Below are 14,916 nucleotides of genomic sequence, written 5' to 3'. Positions count from 1 at the left end.
GAGCCCACGAGGCAGCTCCTGTTGCTGTCACATTTTTTCATAAAGAGGAAACCCAAGTGTGGAGACAGCAGCCTGCCCAAGGTCACCCAGGGATTTGAACTCGGGTCTGTCTGACTCTGGAGCCCTTGGCAGCTCGGGTCTCTGCTGTCGGCCAACCGCTGCATGGGGAAGGCTGGGGAAGGCCTTTCCCTTCCCAGGCTTCCTTCCAAGAACACTCTGAACCCCCAGGAGGAAGAGGTTGGGGTGAGTCCAGATGCAGTCCGCGCCAGGCAGCCTGGGAGCGGATCTGAAACCTCCCGGCGCGAGGCTCTGAGACCTGGAGCCCAAGGGCAGCGGGGAGAGGAAGGAAGCGCAGCCTCGCGGCGGTCAGTAGGGGCGGCGTGCCCGTTCCCAGCCTCCACACCGCAAAACACAGGGCAGCAGATGCTCGGCAAATGGGTGTGTGGGAGGGAGCCATCCCCTCAGATGGCGGGCGGGCGGGCAGTGTCACCGAATTACTCAACAAAGCCACCTCGGCTTTGAACTTTGAGCCAGGCTCTGCTGGAACAGGGCCTGGGGGCGGGGGGAGGAGGGCTCCCACCACTGCGGAGAGGATGTCTGCCACCCCACCCCACCGCCCTGCCCCCCAAGTGGGGAGAACACAGCCTGGGAAGAAGCCAAGAACTGCGGAGCCGCTGCACACCCACAGTCTCATGAATTTTTACAGCTGGAGAGAAAGAGCCCGAACACAAACACAGCGGGACTCAGGGGGCCCTGGGCTTCGGTGCTGGAGAGAAAAGCAAGGCCACCTGCCATGAACCGGGACTCTGCACAGAGACAGGCAGCTTTTACTGAGTGATTACTGCACGCCGGGGCTGTCACACACAGCATCCGCTCCCACCCCCCACCCCCGCCAGTCCTTACCACCGAGGGAGGTACTGTTATCACCCATTGTGCCCAGAAGCGACGGATGCCCAGAGAGATGAATAATTTGCCACGGTCACATGTTTTCCCCACTTCTGGTTTCCATGAGGAGGGATTTTCCCTAAATACACTTTGGATCTTGACTCTCACTGCCCTTGCCCACGGAATGACATCTGACTGAAAAGCTCAGGAAGGCCAATCCGCCACGTTCCGCCACGTTCCGCTCCGTTCCCTCTGCCTTCCAGGTTGTTAGGAAGCCAGTTTTTGTCCTTCCACTAAATGACATCGCCCATGCTAGCTTTCGTGATAATTAAGGTGGTACCTTGGCTCTCTGCCATTCCTTTGTCTTTTGATTCAATGTGTTAAGAACTTGCATGTGGAAGAGGGGTGTTGTGTTTTGAGAAGCTCTTTGGAGAGCCCAGGACTTCCCTCGTGGCTCAGATGGTAAAGAATCTGCCCTGCAATGCAGGAGACCCAAGTTCAATCCCTGGGTGGGGAAGATCTCCTGGAGAAGGGAATGGCAACCCGCTCCAGTATTCTTGCCTGGAGGATTTCATGGACAGAGGAGGCTGGCGGGCTACAGTCCATGGGGTCACAAAGAGCTGGGCATGACTGAGTGACTAACACTTGGAGAGCCCAACAACACTTAAGAGGATCCCGAGAACTTCTGGCCAAACCACCCCCATTTGACTGGGGATTCTTCTCTCTCTCCACTTCTTGGCAAAGGACACTCTTGGCTCAGGGACCAATTTCCCTTGGGAGAAGTCAGCCCGGCAACAAACACAGCCTTAGCCCTCCCCTATCCCTCGTTTTTTTTTTTTTTTCCCACTGATTTTTTTTTCCTGGGATGAGGAAAACTAAGCCCTGTACTCAGTTCCTTGTGGTAAAGGGAGTGGGTCATGAGAGGGTGTCCCTGGGGTGGCAGAGGCTTGGCCCATGAACCAACTTTCTCCGCTCCCATCTGCCAGGCATCAGTGATGGGTACTTGACCCACCCAGACTGCTGCCAGTCTACACTGCTTACTTTGGAACGAACCTGGGCAGCTGATCCAAACTCCCTGTCAGGTCCTGATTAACCCATACGTGGTACATCCCAGTTTCCAGTTCCAGTGGGTCTGCCGGGGAATTCAGAGCCAGTTATGGTGGCGAGGTGGTAAAGAATCTGCCTGCAACGCAGGAGACCGGGGTTCGATCCCTGGATGGGGAAGATCCCCTGGAGGAGGGCATGGCAACCCACTCCAGTATTCTGGCCTGGAAAATTCCATGGGTGGAGGAGCCTGGCAGGCTACAGTCTACGGGGTCACAAAGAATCAGACAGGACTGAGCACACACTCTCATGTTAAGGGGGACTGTCGGCCATCACACCCATATGACCTTGCTGTGTGACCGTGGCCGAAGTCTTAACCAGCTCTGTGACTGATATCCTCATCTGTAAAAGCGGATAGTACCAGTCCTCCTGTCTGTCTCCTAGGACTGCAATAAGATCAAAGATGTAGCACATATTTGAAAAGCCCCCACTTCCCTGGTGGCTCAGATATTTGAAAAAGAATAAAAATAATTCATGAGATAGAAGGGAATTTTTAAAAAATCATTTTCATGAGCTTTGATAATGTGCCCAAAGATTTACAAAGCATCTAAAGTGAATATCTTCAATACTGTCACCAGTGCTCAGCCACATTCGTTCTGGTAACCTTGCCCAACTTCCTCTGCAATTTCCTTCTAATAATCACCCACACACACCCCCCTCCTCCCCGGCCCCCCAGTTATACAGATCCAAGGGCTCTGCCTACGCAAATGAGTGCATCTCATTTCCCTGGATCACATGACTGTGTCACAGATAGTCATGTGACCTAATCAGGGTCAGTGAGACTTTTCCTAGGACTTTTGGGAAAGAGATTATCGCTGAAGATCTGGAAAGGATACAGGGGCTAAAACAGATGCTGTCATCTTCTTTACAACTTTAACCCAAAACTCAGGTTGAAACATAAAAGGTGGAGCCATGAAGCAGAGAGAAATCAAGTCCTGATTTTGACATTAGAACCCCAAACCCAGCCAAGCCCACCAGTGATAATGTGATTTATAATGAGAAATATTTGGTCTTTTTCCATAGCTGCTGGCACGGAGGTCCTAATACTCTTGGAATTTCCTTAGTGAAGAGAGCTATAAAGGTGTCCTTTGTTATGTTAATAATGTGGCTTTTGGAAAGTGCCTAAGGATGGGGGCTGGTTACCAAGAGAACCAAACAAGTGATTAGAAGATTGAAACTTTCAGTCTCGCCCTTGTGGACTTCCCCGGAGGGGAGAGGCTTGGAGACAGAATTCATTTCCCTGTGGGCAATGAATTAATCCGTCAGGCCTCTGTGCTAAGGCCTCCAAAAAACCCCAAAAGGACTCTATTCAGAGAGCTTGCTGGTTGAACACGTGAACTGGGGAGACTGGTGAGCTGGAGAGGGTATGGAAACTCTCCACCCTTTCCCTTCACCTTCCTCACGCATCTCTTCCATTTAGCTGTTCCTGAGTTACATCCTTTTATAATAAACTGATAATCTACTAAATTTCTCTGAGTTCTGTGAGCTGCTCTAGCAAATTAAAAACACCGGAGGAAGAGGTCCAGGGAATCTCTGATTTATAGCTGATTGGTCAGAAGCAGAGGCTGGATTTATCATTGGTGTCTGACATGGGATGGGCTTGGAGTGAAGGGCAGTCATGTAACCTGTGGGATCTGGTACTATCTCCAAGTAGATGGGGTCAGAACTGAACTGAATTGTGGGATACTCAGCTGGCATCTCAAAGAATTCCTTGATGTTGTGGGGACCGACCCCAAAATCACACAATGGAAATTGGGTCCGAAACCTTTTCACCACCCCTGGACTTCTCAGCTTAAGATAAGCCCCCAAGTTCCTTTTTTGCCCAAAGGTGTCTTGGGTTGGATTTTCTGTCCCTGGTTACCAAGAGAATCCTAATGGATATGGCATTATCTCATTTAATCTATTCACCAACTGTGAGCTAGGTACTGGAACCTCTACAGAGAAAGAGAAAAGGGCACAGAGAAGTGATGTTTAGTACAGGCAGACTTGAACTAGGTCTCCTGGTATCCGGAGCCTGCATTCTATCCACTCTCCAGGGGTTGGGAATACATCTAAGATTCACAATCAGCTCCATCACAGACTCTAACCAGGCAATGCAGAAGACCTAGGTTCAATCCCTGAGTCGGGAAGATACCCTGGAGAAGGAAATGGCAACCCACTCCAGTATTCTTGCCTGGAGAATCTCATGGACAGAAGAGCCTGGTGGCCTACAGTCCATGGGGTCCCAAAGAGTCAGATACGACTGTGCAACTAACACTTTCACTTCCAGAGCATCTGCTGGCAGAGGAGAACCCTGATTCTCCTGCAGCCAGTGGTTGAGGGAGGGTTTAATTCACTTGGTGATCTCTGCCCCGCCACGTGCCCTCTTCCTGGAAGAAAAGCACCAATAGAGGAGGAGCTTAGTCAACTTCTGCAGGGTTTAAGCTTGGATGTCAAAGGCCTGGAGGGCTTGGAGTGGCCCAATATCATCTCCTTCCAAGGACTGATGCTTCAGTGTCTATGTTTTAGACTTCTATCCTCTCTCTCTCTTTTTTGGCCACACCACATGCCATGTGGGATCCCAGTTCCCCAACCAGTGACGGAGGGGGAAGGGTGGAAAGTTTCCATACCCTCTCCAGCTCACCACTCTCTCCAGTTCACATGTTCAACCAGGATTCTCTCTGAGGAGAGGTCCTTTTGGGGTTTTTATGGAGGTCTCACCACATAGGCATGATGGATTAAGTCATTGCCCATAGTGGATTGAACTCTTTCTCCAGCCCTCTCCCCTACCCTCACTGTGGAAGCATGGAGTCCTAAACACTGGACTGCCAGGGAATCCCCTAGAGTTCTACTTCTTTCTCTGCAGATCCCTGAGTCTGGTAAAACCCAGGGCTTAAAACCTGAGCTGACAGTTTCACAGGAATAATGGCTTGAAGAGGGGTTTAGGGTACTAGGTATACGGTGGGGCTGAAAGAGGAAAAGGGTGCAACAAGGGATATCTGAGAATTGGGTACATTTCAGTTGGTTGAGGGAGCAAGTCAGCCATGTAATTTGGATAATGGGATCAAATAACAAGCTATCTGAGACATGCTACAAAATAACAGGGGGATGGGGAGAGGAGGTAGAACTATAGATGAAATAAGATTGAGCACTAGTTGGTCATTGTGGAAGCGAGGTTACCGGTGTGTGAGGGTTTATTCTGTTTGCATGAGCATACATTTGAAATTTTCCATAGTGATATTATAAAGTATAATGAATACTTTTTTAAAAATATGTTTTATGGTTTATTCTTTGCAGTTCCCTTGACGCATATCTTGTGTGCCCCTCACAAATGATTTGTTCCCCATTTTAAAGATGGTAAAACTGAGACTCAGAGAGGCTAAGTCACTTACACAAGGTAGAATTGAACCGAGGCTTTCCAACTCTTGTATTCCAAGGTTAGTCTGGGGTGGAAGGTAGCAGAGGCAGGCTGGCAGCCCCTGCTTGACTGGGACTGACAGGCAAGGACAGGGACAAGATGAGCCTCTCCCGTCCACATCTGTCTCGCCCGGAGGCGGCCCAGCCTGTGTGTAACTGGTGTGGCACAGGCGGTGGCAGGGCCTCAGGGTTAAGAGGGCCAGCAGGGAAGGCTCCCAGCCACCGATTTCACGTGTTCCGATTTCATGTGTTCCTCGGTAGTTAAGAAAACACTGGGTCTGGCACAGCAGGCTCTGGCTCCAGCCCCTTTCATGGGCATCCTGAGGACTGTTGCCTGAACATCTGGGTCTGATAAAGCCCACGTGGGGTTCCCCGCCACCTCTGCCATAACCGTTTCCGCACAGACCCTTGAAGCTCTGTGCGTGTGGCTGGTCTTTTTCTTTTCTTTCCTCCCAAACATATGGATTCCCAGCTCCGATTTCAAACTCAACGACTCCTCTGCTATAAACTCCCCCAAAGCTCTCAATTTCCTTTTTCCATTGCTCATTCTTTCCTAAAGTGCATGAAAAAGCCTCTTAGCTCTGTTCCAATTTCCTTGTTTATGAAAGAAGGGCAAGGAGAACAGTGATTGCAATGATCAAAGTTAAGCAAGGCCTGATTCCTTCCCTAGGAGAACACACCTCCGTGACCCGGCAGATTCTGACTTCCCAGGTATGAGTGCAAATCACAGGAAAGCTGACTGCCCACCCCCCACCCCCAAATGCTCACCCTGCAGGAGGTCTGATAAGTGCAGTCCACTTCCTTTATCTGGCTGAAACATCCACTTTGAAAGTCACTAATGGAATAGAAAGAAGGAAAATCACGGGCATGATTCCCGGAAGGTTATTGCTGATGTGGGAGTGTATTATCTGGGAAGGGAAGAACAGGTCCTTGCCTGCTCCTTAGCCTGTGGCCTGGTATTTCTTCATGATGATGGCAACGTACGACTTACAGGCAGAAAGACTTCAGGCCCAGTCTTGGGCCCTGAAATACTTACTGGACACGTCAACATCAACAGGGCGAGGGAGGAGGAAAAGGGGCTCCTGAAGCATCTGGGGGACAGAAGATCCCCATCCAGGGAGAAAGAGACCTGAGGCTTCTCCGGTAGCTCAGGCGGTAAAGCGTTCTACCAGGGAGAGATCTGCAGGTGCCTTCAGGGGCCCAGCAGGTACCATTAGTGATGAAAGGTAGTGGACACTGGTTTCAGCCTGGAGGAGGTGGTGGTGGTGGTTTAATTGCTCAGTCATGTCTGACTCTTTTGTGACCCCATTGACTGCAGCCCGTCAGGCTCCTGTGTCCATGGGATTTCCCAAGCAAGAGTACTGGAGTGGGTTGCCATTTCCTTCTCCAGGAGCTCTTCCCAACCCAGGGATCAAATTCTGGTCTCCTGTATGGCAGGCAAGCTCCTACATTGCAGGTGGATTCTTTACCAACTGAGCCACCAGAGAAACCACCTTTAGCCTGTCGGAGCCCGGGCGGTAGCAGTGGGATCTGGAAACAGCACATCCTCTCAGAAAGGCACAGCAGCTGCTGACCTCTGACTTGTTATTCTTGTGGGAGAATGTGAGCCTGGTGTTGCCAGATCTTGCATTTTTCTACAGACGTGGAGATCTGGATTTTACATGAAGTCTTCCAATTTGGGAACTGATTTCAGATGAAAAATACTGACATTATGAGCTCAGTAAGATCTGTCTGGTGGTTAGCCCCAGTTTGCGGCTCCAACCTAGGGGCTCTACACGTGGTCAGCAGGCCCCTGGGAGAAGCAGCCAGCAGGTCAGATGCAGCCACGGGGCAGAGGGCCCCGCCCGGCCCAGGAAGGAGGTGGCCCTGCCTACTGATCCCTGGTTCATAAAACACTTGGAGGCTTCTGTCATGTTATCACACTGGGTCAGCTGCCAGCTGGGTCCTTACCAATCACCCTCCCATCCCCTTTGGAGATTCTCCTCCCCAAAGGCAGTTCACATGGCCAGCTCAGAACTCTTTCTCTAGGAGAGGCAAGTCGACATTTCAGCCTCTAGCCAAGTCTGAGACAACCTTCAAGACAACTTAAAATTCACCTGCCTGTGAAAGGGCAAGTGACACCTTCTTGTCTCTCAGGCTCAACCAAACCATGACCAGGATGCTGCATATTTAAGGAGCTCTTTTCTTCCCCCCAGAAAAGTCAGACTGTGGCAGCCTGGATGACGGGGAGGAGTTTAGGGGTGGAGAGTGAATACGTGTATGAGTATAACTGAGTCCCTTTGCTGTCCAACGGAAACCATCACAACATCGCTAATCAGCTGTACACCAATATAAAATAAAAAGGTCTTTTAAAAGTCACGTGGTGCTTTGAGGACAACTTCTGTTCCTCTCTGCAAGATAGAAAAGAGCACAGAGTTGGGAGCTATTTGCCCAAAGACACATTTACGAGGACTCTGAATAGCTGGCAGAACCATGCACTAAGCTTTCTTTTTTTTTTTTTAACTTCAGGTGTCTTCCTGATTTGTACATAATAAAGGTAAGTAGAATGTCCTTACAATGGGACGGTGCAGTAATTTAGAGGGCAGAGAGAGATGAGAAAAGATTTTAGGCATGGGAATTCTCGGAGGTCCAGTGGTTCATACTCCTTGCTTTCACTGCAGGAGGCTTGGGTTCGATCCCTGGTGGGGGAACCTGGATCCAGCAAGTCACAAAGGTGTGATCATGGAATCTCTTTCCCTGGCATTACCTTTACTCTGCCAGTTAGGTTTGCAATTCCCTGTATACATGGGATAAGAAAGCTACGTGGGAGGAGTTGACAAGAGGCAGAGTTTCAGACCAAGGGAAAGTACATTGCACAAGCGATTGCCTGCAGCAGGGTGCGTGCGTGAATCTCGGGGTGTGTGTGGGGGGGGGGATTTGCACGCTTCATTTGTATGCAAGTCATTCTGGTAGGAGGAGAAAGGAGAAGTGTTGTTTCTATACTTCAGTAAATACAAGACTCAAGAGAACCTTCTTGACTCCTGTCTCTCTCATCTCACCAACACACTTTTGCTATTCATCTAATCAATATATATTTATTTGAGCACCTTCTCGGCATATGGCACTGTGATAGGCACTGAGATTACATCGATGAACAAGAAAGACACAGTCTTTGTCTGCAGGGGGTCCACAGTTTATGAAGGAGGCAGGCGAGTGAATGGAAAGATGCCATTCTCAGACAGGGGACGTGGATAAGGAAAGGCCATGGAGGAGCAGGCATGACCTGATAGGCTTGGGGGCGGGGCGTGGGAAACGTATTCTGGGAGAACTGAGGTCTAAACTGAGATCTGAAGGATGAGTTAGAATGAGCCAAGCAATAGGGACAGGGAGCATTTCAGGCAGAGGAAACAGCATGAGCAGAGATCTGAGGATCACATTCCCCCGAGCATTGGATGAAAACCTGCTGTTTGAGCTAAGGTGAGATCCATCCTCCGTGTGTGTGTGTGGGGAGGGGGGGATGGGGGGATTGGCGGCGGGGTGGGGGGGGGGGGGCGTCGTTCGTGGAGTTCTGGAGCCACACAGGGGACCAACATGGCACTGGTCAGAAGCCAACCTTGAAAATCATTGTTCTCTGATTTTTTTGGTTGTTGTTGTTCTCTGATTTAAACTGCTCAGTTAGCATTTAAAATGCTCCCCAGGGACTTCCCTGGTGGTCCGGTGGTTGAGACTCCACACTTTCAATGCAGGGGGTGTGGGTTTGATCCCTGGTTAGGGAACTTAGATCCCACATGCCCCATGCCCAAAAATTTAAAAAAATAAATAAAAATTAAAAAAAAAATAAATGCACTCCAGTCGTTAGGGTGCTCAGAATATAGCATGGAGAACAAAGTGTTCAGGGGACACAAATGTAGACCCTTATTCTGAGGAAAGACACAAACACTAAGGGTAAAGCCCAGAACCTGAGTCAAACTGACTTTCAAATTCCAATTTACAACAGAGGACATTCATGCTGCTTTGTATCTCTCTCTGTCACACACTCACACACACATGCACACACGTGTGCAGGAGCACTCACCTGGCGAACTAGGCAGGTTAGATTTTTTTTTTTTAATGTTATTTATTTATCTGTTTGGCCTCACCAGGATCTAGTTCCCTGACCAGGGATTGAACCCGGGCCCCTTGGTTTGGGAGTATGGAATCAGCCATTGGACCACCAGGGACATCCCTATGCTATTTTTTACAGAGAAAGAAACTGAGGTTCAAGGAGGCAAAGGATCCAAGGTCATGGGCTCATTCATTCCTTCACTGACTCAGCAACCATTAGTCGACACGTGCTGCTGGCAGGCTGGCCCTCGGTGCTACGGAAACAGCGGTGAATGACACACAGCCCCCCCACTCAGGAGTCACGGTTCAAACCCACTGCTTCCAGTCCCCATCCCAGCACCCCTCCCAATCCACTGAACTGCAGTTGCATATGTGGTCTCTGGGGTCAACATTCCAGGAGACAGGTGTTTTTGTCGGCGCTGTCCCTGTTCCTAAACATACCATCGGAGCAAAAACAGCAGAGCTGCTATACAAATGCATCTTCAAGGCAAGGTGCAGACCCAGACGTTCCCTGTAAGCCCCTCCCCTTTAGAAGCTGTACCCACCAAAGCTGTACCCCCTCAGGAAGCTGGCCCTGGTGGTCTCTGAGTCACTGAGAAATGTCCTGTCCCACCTCCACCCCCTGTACCAGTCCAAAGCGAATGCTTTTAAACCCTCACCTTGTGCAAGCCTTCCCTCTAAACACTGTCTCATGGAAGTCGGAATGGGATAAAGGTTCTTTCAAAGCAAAACGGGGAAGATGGAGGGGAAGAGCAGCAGGGAGTGAGCAAGGGAAGAAGCGACACCAGACCCACCCGGCTTCCCGCACCACGGTGCCATGAGCCAAAGCTGGCCAAGGTCGGAGACGACTGGCAAAACCCAACCAGACAGACACCCAACCAGACAGACGGCCCTCAGAAGCCTGGGAGAGGCTGGTACATCTCCCCAGAGCCTGGGCAATGTTATTTCCTGGGGCAAAGCATGTCACAAAGGATGAAAGCTGATGACTGAATGTCTGGGGCTGGGTGGGAGGCCCTGCCAGGAGGTGGGGGGTGGCGCGGTGGAAAGGGAGGAGGGGTGGAGGCTTGGCTGGTTTTGCACAGACACATCTCTTCATTTTTCCAGACTGGAAAAAGCTGTTTGGGCTGTGCACATTTGCAGAGAGTCACGGTATTTACTACGCTTCCTGGCTCGACAGATTTCTTTCTGTCATTCAGTTGAACGCAGCTTGTATTTTTCAGAGCCAGAGCTGAACAGACCATGGAAGCTCTTCTTCCCCCACGTTATGTTCAAAAACACAGCCCGAGCGACTCCCAAAAGCCAGGCTCGCATGGGCAGCGGGAGCGGGTGGGGGTAGCATGTTGTAGAGATAAAGACCCATGTTTAGACAAACAGTGTCTTCCCCTTGGAGGGGCTAAAGGATGCTCCTTGTTTTCTCAGCCCACGTTGTTTTTTGAGCAGCTGGAAGAGCCAACTGCTGTAGTAGAAACTGATGCCTGCACTTTGCACATGACTCTCTGTTATCAATACCGATGGCCGTGGGTAGTTCAGGGGAGTGCAATAAAGTGGTTAATAATAATACAGAAAAATCTTTCTCGGGACTTCCCTGGTGGCCCAGTGGTTAGGACTCTGTGCTTTCACTGCTGGGGGCCCAGGTGCAATCCCTGATAGGGGAACTAAGATCCCACAAGCCATGCAGGGCCGCACAACAAAACAAAACAAAGTTATCTGTTGAGCTGCCATATGCTAAGACATTAATGCAACTCAACAAACAATAACCAAGCATATTCCATGTGCACGGTACGGTGCCAGGGGTGGAAGGTCCAAGCTGACCACAATTTAACATGCACTTTACCTTTTTAATAGAAAAGGGCCTGTGAGCCCAATGGCATTCACAGCCAAAGGTGGAATTCCAGGCACCAGGGATGGGCCAAGTCAGTCAGGAAAGTCTTTGGGGGTGGGGGTGGGGAGGGGAGAGCTTTGTCAAACCCCTTCACTTCATTCTCCCAGGTTCCTGTCCGCGTAATGCCAGCCCAACCAGCCAACCCACCACGCTGAGAGTGTAGTCATTAAATCTTGCTCGGAACCTCAGAGTCATGCTGCCCAACAGTGGAAGCTTCATCTTCAGAGATGACATAATGACATATTCAGACAACCTCTGACCTCGCCAGCTAGGGGGAGGGTAAATAAACAAATACCACTGATGACGCTGGTTAGCATTACATGATGCCATGGTAAAGAGCCTCTAACCTCATCCTCTTCTTGAATTGGCAAAGCAGAGTCCTCTTGCATTAATTTAAAGAGACAAAGAACTCACCCAGGCTTCCCCTCAAACCTGCTTTTGAGTCAGGAGCCATGGGGTGTGGGAGGGGTGGAGGCAGGTAAAGGAAAGTGGGGGAGGGTCTCCATGAGACCAAGGGAATCGGGGGAGCTAGGAATTCTGAACAGTCCAAGTTGACGATGCCAGATGTAGCTCAATTTTTTTTTTCTTTTAAAAAACTATTATGGGTTTCCTTTCCAAAGTGGAAATGCAGGGATAGAAAAATGAGTTTCGGTTGCCATGGAAATGGGAGTTGGCTGGGGCCTGCAGGAGCAGCAGCTGGAGCAGAGCTAGTGGCCGGGAACCTGGCCCCATGACAGAGGGGGCTTCCGGCTGGGGATAAGACAACAACAGGCTTTAGCAGGAAGGAGAAGGAGGAAAGAAGACAGAAGAGGAGACAGAGATTGTGTCTCCAGACACCACAGCCTATAAATTCTGCAGACATTTGGAGGGCTACAGAATGGGGGGTGGGGGGATGTGTGCGTGCATGTGTGGCTGTGCTGTATGTGTGTCCTCACAGGCCACAAAAATGAGAAGCAAAATAAATCCAGTGCCTGAAAAAGAAAAAGCTAAGACAGCTGAATGCCTGGAGAGGAGAGGCCTGCCATTTAGAAGCCCTTCCAGGAGGCTGGGGAAATGCCTGAGCAGGGACTGGCCCTCACATGCTGTACTCCCTCACCTTTTGTCCTCACTCAACTCCTCAAACTGAAACTGGCGTGGGCCAGTAACACAGGCGACAAAATCCCCACAGGGTTAGCAAGACTATGGGTGTGGGTAAGCTGGCTGTTCTATTTCATCTGTACCTCTGGCTGACTGCTTTTGTGCCAGGGAGAAAGTATCCAGGACTGTGGTGTCTTCCAGCCTGAGGCTTTGCGGTGGTCTGGATGTTCTCAACATCACATTCTGGGAAGATGCTTTGATAAGGCCTTGGGGACTTCAAGCCTCTCCTGGATCCCTCAGTCGGGCCCACCTGAGGGAATTGTCATTCCCATACCTACCCCAGTAACAGGAACCACTTAGGCTCTTTCCTCCCGTCACAGTGGGGGATAGTGGACAGGGAGGCCTCACATTCATGAAGGGACTCCAAGTTAGGCTTCTGTCACTATATAGTCCCATTTCTCTCTCTATATGTGCTGTCCCTGAGAAACACTGAGAGGGTCTTACGGTTTAAACTGACCACCATTCTGGTATCTTGTTTTATATTTCTTCATTTCGCAATATACCAGGAGCTTCAAAAAGTACAAGTGAGCACAAAAAAGAATAAAACACTTAGGACTAAACTGAACTAAGAAGGTGAAAGATTTGTACACTGAAAACTGCAAAACATTGCTGAAAGAAATTAAAGATAAAAATAAATGGAAAGACATCCCATGTTCATGGATTAGAAGACTAAATATTAAGACAATACTCCTCAAAGTGATCTACAGATTCAACTGCAATCTCTACCAGAATCCCAATAACTTTTTTTTTGCCGAAATAGAAAAATCCATACTGAAATTCATAAGGAATCACAAGGAACCCCAAAAGCCAAAACAATCCTGAAAAAAAAAACAAAGCTGGGGGACTTCCCTGGCAGTCTGGTGGTTAAGACTCCACCTTCCAATGCAGGGGGCACAAGTTTGATTCCTGGTTAGGGAATGAAGATCCCACATGCTGCATGCTGCAGCCAATAAATAAATAAACAAAAAAAATTACAAAAAGCAAAAACAAAGCTGGAGAACTCAGACTTTAGGATTTCAAACCTTTCAAAAGTATAGTAAACAAAAGAACATGTGACTGCTATACAGATATGTAAACCAGTAGAATAGAAAAGAGAGCCTAGAAATATACCCTGGAATACACATGGTCAAATAACCATTCTGATCTTATTTCAACAGGGTGCCAAAACCATTCATCTGGGAAAAGACAATCCTTTTAACAAACAGTGTTGCGAAAACTGGATATCCATATACAAAAGAATGAAGCTGGACTTTCACTTTATACCATATACAAAACTTACCTAAAATGGACCAAAGATTTAAACATAGGATCTAAAACTGTAAACTCTTACAAGAAAACATAAAGGAAATGCTTTATGTCATTGGAATTGGCAATGTTAGGGTTAGGGTTAGGGTAATGATTGCTTGGATATGATAGCAAAAGCAGAAGCAACAAAAGAAAAACTAGGTAAACAACTTCACAAAGGACACTACTGCATAAATAGAACTTCACAAGGACACTAGTGAAAAGGGAGAATGGGAGACAATATTTGCAAATCACATATGTGATAAGGGATTAATATCCAGAATACACAAAGAACTTCTACAACTCAACAACAGAAAACTCATTCTGATTAAAAATTGGGCAAAAGATTTGAATAGACATTTCTCCAAAGAAGATATTCAAGTGACCAATAAGCACACAGATGATCAACATCCCTAATCATTAGGAAAATGCAAATCAAATCTATGAGATCCTATTAGAATGACTATTAATGAAAAAACAAATAATCAAAACAGAAAAAAAAAAACCCCAGAAAATAACAAGTGTTGGCAAGGATGTGGGGAAATAGGAACCTTTGAGCATTGCTGGTGGGAATGTAAAATGGTACAGCCACAGTAGAAAATGGAAGGCTGTTTCTCAAAAAATAAAATGTAGAGTTACCTTACGATCCATTCTGGGTATATATGCAAAAGAGTTAAAAGCAAAAATATCTGTACACCCATGTTCATAGTAGTATTATTCACAATAGCCAAAAAGTGGAAGCAGCCCAAATGTCCATCAACAGAAAAATGGACAAACCAAATGCTGTAGGTACATACAATAGAATATAATTCAGCCTCAAAAAGGAAGGAAATCCTGACATATGCTGCAACATGAATGAACCTTAAAGACATTATATTAAGTAAAATACTCCAATCACATAAGGACAACTGTTAAGTGATCCATCCTTACAAGTAAGGTACCTAGAGTGTCAAAATCATAGAGACAGAAAGTGGAATGGTGGTTATCAGAGGCTGGAGGAAGGAGAAAATGGGGGAGGAAACTAAAACTGATTAAACAGTTAAATCCATTGTTTAATGAGTATGAAGTTTTCATTAGGAAGAAAAAGGTCTGGAACCACGCAGAGAGGGATTGTGGTGATGGGTGCAATTGTACTAATGACCCCG

The 14,916-nt window shown here is 48.3% G+C and overlaps 1 protein-coding gene and 1 long non-coding RNA gene across 4 annotated transcripts in view; one reads left to right on the top strand and one right to left on the bottom strand.

Moving 5' to 3' along the window:
• The window catches only part of CHD9 (chromodomain helicase DNA binding protein 9), a 219,550-nt gene that overhangs the window by 190,144 nt on the left and 14,490 nt on the right, over positions 1 to 14,916 (bottom strand). The gene's annotated exons all lie outside the window — the stretch shown is intronic.
• Positions 8,721 to 11,580, top strand: LOC122691712. Its single transcript, XR_006340483.1, has 3 exons — positions 8,721 to 8,841; positions 9,608 to 9,736; positions 11,458 to 11,580. It is a non-coding gene; the product is annotated as an uncharacterized LOC122691712 (long non-coding RNA).

Source organism: Cervus elaphus, chromosome 4 (assembly GCF_910594005.1).
Source record: "Cervus elaphus chromosome 4, mCerEla1.1, whole genome shotgun sequence".
In the NCBI taxonomy this organism is placed as follows: Eukaryota; Metazoa; Chordata; class Mammalia; order Artiodactyla; family Cervidae; genus Cervus; species Cervus elaphus.
Note: the sequence above shows the minus strand (reverse complement) of the source record. Positions and strands in the feature narration are given on the sequence as shown.